At 47.2% G+C, this 6,515-nt stretch overlaps 1 protein-coding gene across 4 annotated transcripts in view; it reads right to left on the bottom strand.

Annotated features, from left to right (window-relative positions):
* Window positions 1-6,515, bottom strand: part of SLC4A11 (solute carrier family 4 member 11) — a 217,339-nt gene that overhangs the window by 108,637 nt on the left and 102,187 nt on the right. The window lies entirely within an intron of this gene.

Here is a 6,515-nt window from a genome sequence, read left to right as displayed (position 1 = left end):
AAAAAAAAAAAAAAAAAAATCACTGTCATTTGATTTGTCATCCTTGAAGCCCGTTCGCCATTTGCTCATGGCCTGAACTAAGCATTTTGATTTCCCAACTGGCAGGCAGGTAGGTACTTGGCTTCCTCTCTCCAGTCTGCCTCAGCAATTAAGGAGAGCGCTTTTTGGGGGGGAAAAAAAGAAAGATCTGGCAACTGCTCATCCCCGCAGAGAGACCCGAGAGACAATCCTAGTCTGATCGAAAGAATATAGAGGAGGCCGCACATGACAGAAGAAACTGTTCAATTATCCTGGAGTTTTGATTTTTGTTTTAAGGTGGATTTGGACTGAGATTCTGTTGCTGTTGGCAGATTTTGGCTGCCTTATGTTTCCATATTATTAACTATTTTATCAGGCTTCAATATTAGGAATCCATTTTGCTCAAAAAAAATGGAAAAACAACCCCCCACCTCCTGAAGTTGGAACACAAAAACAGGCAACAGATTTTAGTCCAATGCCTGTCTAATATTTCACCTTCGATTTGAGCAAGGAGCTATCCTGTGCAAAACCTCAAGCATTACTTAAGCCAGCCATGAGTTAAAACCCAAGTGACCTGCATCACTATCCATATTGTTCTCGTGGAAGTCCCCATGTGTACTAATCAATATGCTAGTCTTGCTTGTCACTGCAATACCTGCGAAGCACTTCCCATCTTTGAAAGCAAAGATCATTGTCTTATGGTACTTGGTATTTAAGAGCCACCTACTCAGGTATGTGCTGGGGTTGCTCAGCAACTATAAAAAAATTAAGTACACGCTAAACGAACAAAATGATGTCTGTGGAGCGCTCCACTATTGTAGGCATAAGTAATGCTGATGGGGAAGTGAATCGTTCTGGGCTCAGGCCGGGATCTAAGCACAGCGTAGCCTGGCACCTCATTAAATGTGCGCGGCTTTACTAGAGGTAGATAAAGCACCGAACAGCAGCCCGCTTGGTTAGCATGGTCCGTTCTCTGCAAAGACGTGGACGGGGCACCTGCGAGGAAAAACAGTGGACCTCGACAGACGCGCATCGTGGTGCACGTGCACCGGGGGCCCAAATTAAGGGTTGCTGATGCCACTCCATCTCCCGTTTCATTGCCTAGTCCCTTATTCCCAGTCTTCTGGCTCGCCGGTCCTCAGATCTTCTCCGTGCTCCACTTTCTGGTCAGTCATCTCTCGTCCTCCCTAGTTTCTGCTATCCCAGCCCCAACCCCCTTGGCCTAGCTAACCCTCGCATCCCCCCTACCCTTCAAGGCCGGCTGCGAGGTCGTCTCCCAATTAGCCGGTCCACTCCACATTTAAAAATTAGAGCTTTCTCCTCCGTGCTCTAGCAGAAGGTCATGCAGTAGAGACAGGAGCCCCGCCGAAGAGTTTCAATACCCAGCCCCAAGTCATCCAGACCTGGTGCACCCATTTAACAAAGCCAGAAGTTTTGTTAAAAAAAAGGACCAGTCACAAGGAAAACAGCCATCCAGGGAAGTGGCAGAGGCTAGGAGCACTCATCGCAGAACTGGTTCCTCTGCAAAAACCCAGCAGGGCAGGACCCAGGTTGGGAAACACGGGCCCTGGTGCAGCAGCAAGCCTGCACGGGGAAACACCCGTGGCAGCTCAGCGAGCCATAGGACCAAATGGGGCATGGCTCCCAGCTATATAAACCCAGGGCCTGAGCCAGAGCGGACGATTTGGCCCTGGAAGCTGCAGTGGAAGGAGCTCCAGAGCCGGAGGCGCCAAGAGAGCTACCTTGGGGAAGGCGAACACAAGGCTGCGACCCAGGATAAGGGGAAGCCTTGTTGTATACAGGTAGTCAGAAAAGCATATTCCTTTGTTATAGTTTATACCGGGGGGGGGGGTGTAAAAGGGATTGAGGAGTGGTTTGGAGGTCCCATTAGTACCCGAGGGGCATGTGACCACCCATGCTCTGTCAGGGGTCAGGCCCAAAGGTGCAGAGTGGGGCCAGAGCCCCAAAAGGGGCAGCCGCATCCAAGAGGGGCAGAGACGGGGGCCAAGGGGCCAGTGCCTAGAGTAGGGCAGCAATAGGGGCAGGGGCCCAAAGCCTCAGAGGAGGCAAGGATAGGCCTGGGCACGGTATAAAGGCGGGAGGGTCAGAGCCATGTAATCAGCTTTTAAGGCTTACAGGTGCCCTGGGGGGGGGCACAGGCAGTGAGGAGTGCCCATGCAGTTTAAGGGCAGGATTTGGATCAGCAGTGTCCAGGAGGGACTTGCTGGCTATTCGGCAGATTGTGGCTCACGCTAGGACGCCTAGGCAGCCCCCCTTTCAATGCAATAGGTACATCAAAGCACAGTGGGCGAGGGGGGGGACAGTACCCTAAAGGCAGAGCTAGGTACCAGTTGCATGGGCACTAGGGGGCATCACGGCTGTCCCTCAAGCAAGTCCCAGTTACAACCCATTACTGGGACAGTCTGGTTTCAGCCTGTAATGCTGGGTGGAGCATGCTCGAATGGCAGATGTACGGCCCGACCAGCAGCAGAACCTGAGAAAGACAGGACATGCTCAGTGCAGACTGAATCGTCGGGTATTTTATCTGCTAGCAAAAGGAATGGGTTTTTCTAAGTGATTATGAAAGTTAGCCAAGTCTGGGAAGACTTCTGCTCTTGCAGCAAAAATGCATCCCTGACATGAAGATCATCCTGCTGGCAAACGTTGAGCCCTTGCTCCAAGTTACAGCAAGGCTAGGGCTGATTAAAAAGGACCTCCAGAATTCGCTTCACATGCGCAATGCTAAATCTGGTTATCCTGAACAGCAGCAGCTTTGGCAAACATTTTAAAAGTTGGCCCAAGGCGGCCACTCACCACAGAAAACCTCAACCTAAATCCCTGAAGAATGGCAAAGGTAGAGAGGAAAGGGAAACAGCTTCTTAACTGGGATACAGCTGGTGACCTGAATGAAGCCACCTTGCCAGCTCCCCCAGTAGCAACAGTCGTGGGACAAAGCCAGGGTCCTCATTTAAAGTCTGCAGTGAAGTGGGAGATTTTGCAAAAGGTGCGAAAAAGCAGCCAACCATACGGGCCACGGACAGCCGCGTGCTGCAACGGCCTCGCGTGCCTTGGCAAATCCGCGCCTTTGGTTCTCCCGGTAATAAAGCTATGTCCAATCAACAGCTGCTTCATCTTGTATCCCAACCAACTTGATACACATGCGAGTTTAAAGCACTTTTCATGAGATAAAACTCTCCAAATGCAAGAAGTGGTAGGAAAAAAGCAAAACCCGATCCACTCTGGAAATATCAATTAAAGGTTGTGCGTATACATGCAACATCCACCAGTAGCAAGAGAACGATTGGAGGGGATGGTAGAGGATTCGAGAGCCTGTTCTCATTCTATTCTCCAATCCACGATGAAAAAAAGCTCGGGTAACTTAATTTTAAACAAGCCCCCCAAAAAATCAAACTGGCACCAAATAACCCATGGCTATACATGCACAATTCTGAATGCTAACTGGGGCAATACAGTCAGTAGCATGAAGGAAGCACGGTCCCCAGAAGTCAACCATCTCCAAAGGTCAGCCCTCATTTAGACAGATGCCACACGGTGCTGACAGCCACATACGGTGCAAGACCACGAGCAGACATCTCGGCAGTCCTAGATTCAGAAACCCGCACCTGGTTGTAGGTAGATTCCTGCCTTCCCCCTTATTAACTGCATTTGTGCAACATGAGAAACAAAAGAACTGGGCGCTAAGGAGAGACCTAATGCTATCGATATCCACAAGGCAGCAACGAAAAATAAGCCTGGCTTTGTTTTTGAATGACGGGGTAATGCCACTGTTAATGCCGTGAACACTCAGAGCAATTTTTTTTTTTTTTAAATTTCCTTTCCAGCTGTATTTTACCCTCAAGCACTCCAAGCAAGTAAAAATTAATAACAACTTTGCTAACAGAAGGCATTTGGTGGCACAAAGCCAAATTCTCTCCCTCGTCAAATTAGATGTCTCATAATATTGGCTGAGTTTTTTTTTTCCTTAAGCCCCAGCGCTCAAAATTATGCAATGGCAGGAGAATCATGACTTCAAGGGTTAAAAAAAAAAAAAAAAAGGTACGATTCTAGCTCTTGGAATTGGGAAAGTTTTGAAAACAGGGACCCTTCAATGCCTTAAGTACTAGCAATTCACGGTTCTCTTTAATACCTTTATGACTTTTGAACACTGAAGGTTGCAAGCACATTTGTACCTTGCAATATTGCCATGGGAAAGCAGTCCCAGATTTCTTTAAGAAACCTTCCTCCCAAGGCAGGCAGCACATGCTTGAATTACAGGGCTGTCCCTCTTCACTGGTTTGGCAAACAAGTGCTTTGGCAACATGAGCCAACACAGAAATATTAACAAGCCCTCTGCTGCCGTTTTAATTCAGCAACTCCAAATCTGGTTTTTCTTCAGGAATGAGGATGGCTTCTCTCCAGCATAAGTGCTTTCAAAATGTTTATCTGCAGACTGTAGTTCATTAAATAATAAAAATGCAGCCATTGGGTTTGCTCTGGAGAACTGGGAGAACCATAAGGAGTCACCTTAGCCTTAACGCTGGGCATTGAATGGTGCAACTCTTGAATGATACCTGTATAAGCTCTTGCAAGGCAGTCTACGGGGCAAGCAGGCATAACCGTTCCACGTAGAGCTACTCCTTGCTTACCACCGTCATTATGTTCCTGAAAAACACAACTTTAAGCGAAACGATGGCAAGCAAAGCCAATCACATCACAGCAGTTACCACCTAGCAGGCAGCGGCCAAACAACCTTATAACCAAACACCGCGAGACGTTAAAATGAGCGCGTTCTCTAATAGATGAGCGATGTATAACGAAACAGCGTTAACCAAGACGACATTAAGTACCCGTGTAGCAAAATCTTGTTAAGTTTAACCCCGTTTCATTCAGGATGAGTTGCAAGCTCTTTAGCTCATCTGCATCCCCTATATGAGCACTTACCAGCTAAGCCATCGGAGGTGGCATTGAGCAACCCCATTCTTTTTCAACCAATTTTTAAATTGTATATGTGCACAGTTTCAAAACCGGATTGCAGTGGTGTTTACAGTCTCTCATGCTCAGCAGTGGTATTATAAACTAACCGGGGAGGGACAAGCTACACCAATTTCTAAGAGGGAACGATCAGGGAAGTTGACAGCATTTAACCCGTGGATGCCATACAACGGTTGCAATGTACAGTTCTTTGCCCATTGTGGACAGAGTCCATGCATTGTTTCGACAGGGGTTTTGTTAGAGGATGTTAAGACCGACGGAAAGAATTTTCTTTCGATGCATCTATAGACACACCTCAGGTAAAAATACAGAGGGTGGTTGTTAATTATACTTGAAGCAAATTCTGCAAAACAAAAAAGTCAGAGCTAGCTTAAAAAAATACAGCCTTAAATGAAATGCAGAGTTGATCCATCCAAAACACCTTAACTCAGCTCCCTGCACACATCGTATAATAGCACAGAGTCATAAATGGCACTGATGGTCTCAGATTAAATTGATGTCTGGGACTTTAGAGATCTCCCATCTCCCCCATTCCCCTCATTTTCCCAGTTACATTATTTAGAAGAAAAAAAATAGCGTTGAAATAGATGCCAGGTTCTTAATGGACTCTGTTTTTAATTAATTTTAGCTCAGGCTTAACAGATTAATGACTAGGATGATGGAACTAAGAGTGCACTTAATAAATTTGCGGTGGACACCCAACTGGGTGAGGTAGTGGGCACTTAAAAAAAAAAGGATCAAATTAAGAGTCGAAAGCCCTTAGTTCAGAGGGGCTCCACTCCTGGCCTGAGGAGCCATGTAGTAATCAGGTCCACGGGTTTCCCCCTAGGTCCAAAAATGAGGCAGTGGAGAAGCAGGGGCTATATAACACTGCTACCACTTCTTGATGCCGAACTGCCAACTTCAAGCAGCTCCATCAGGCAGCACTGCACACCGGATCGTGCCCACAGACTGGATCCGGCCAGTGGACTGCAACACCGCAGAAAAGCACCGCGGGGGTGACAGTGGATCACAAGCTGATTGCAAGAGCATTGCACTGACCTGTAGAAGAAAGGCTAGCTGTATACTAGGCTACGTTAACAGGAGAACTGGTAACTGCAATGCTTCTATTCAACACCGGTAAAAGTCTCACCTGCAGCAAGAGTCCAAAATTTGGGCACGGTACATAAAGTGGACAAGCTGGAAAGAGCCAAGAAGAGCACACCCGTGATTAGCAGCCTAGAAAACGGTGACAGTCATGGAAAGTTTGGATTATTTAGTCTGGGGAGCACTGAGAAGGAACGACAGGCCTCTTTAAAAGGAGAAGCTAAAAAGGATCGGTATAAAGGAAGATGGTGACCAATTGCTCTGTCTACACGGGACAGAAAAAGAAAAGCGATGGATTTAAATTGCAACAAGGAGATTTAGAAAGATCACCTAAATCTCTTGACTATCTGTTGGGGTGGCTAAGCAACAGAAGAGCTTTCCTAGAAGTTTGTGCAGTCTCCATCGCCGGAAACATCCGA

This window comes from Crocodylus porosus, unplaced genomic scaffold (genome assembly GCF_001723895.1).
Source record: "Crocodylus porosus isolate Cpor-Errol unplaced genomic scaffold, CroPor_comp1, whole genome shotgun sequence".
Lineage (NCBI taxonomy): Eukaryota > Metazoa > Chordata > Crocodylia > Crocodylidae > Crocodylus > Crocodylus porosus.
Note: the sequence above shows the minus strand (reverse complement) of the source record. Positions and strands in the feature narration are given on the sequence as shown.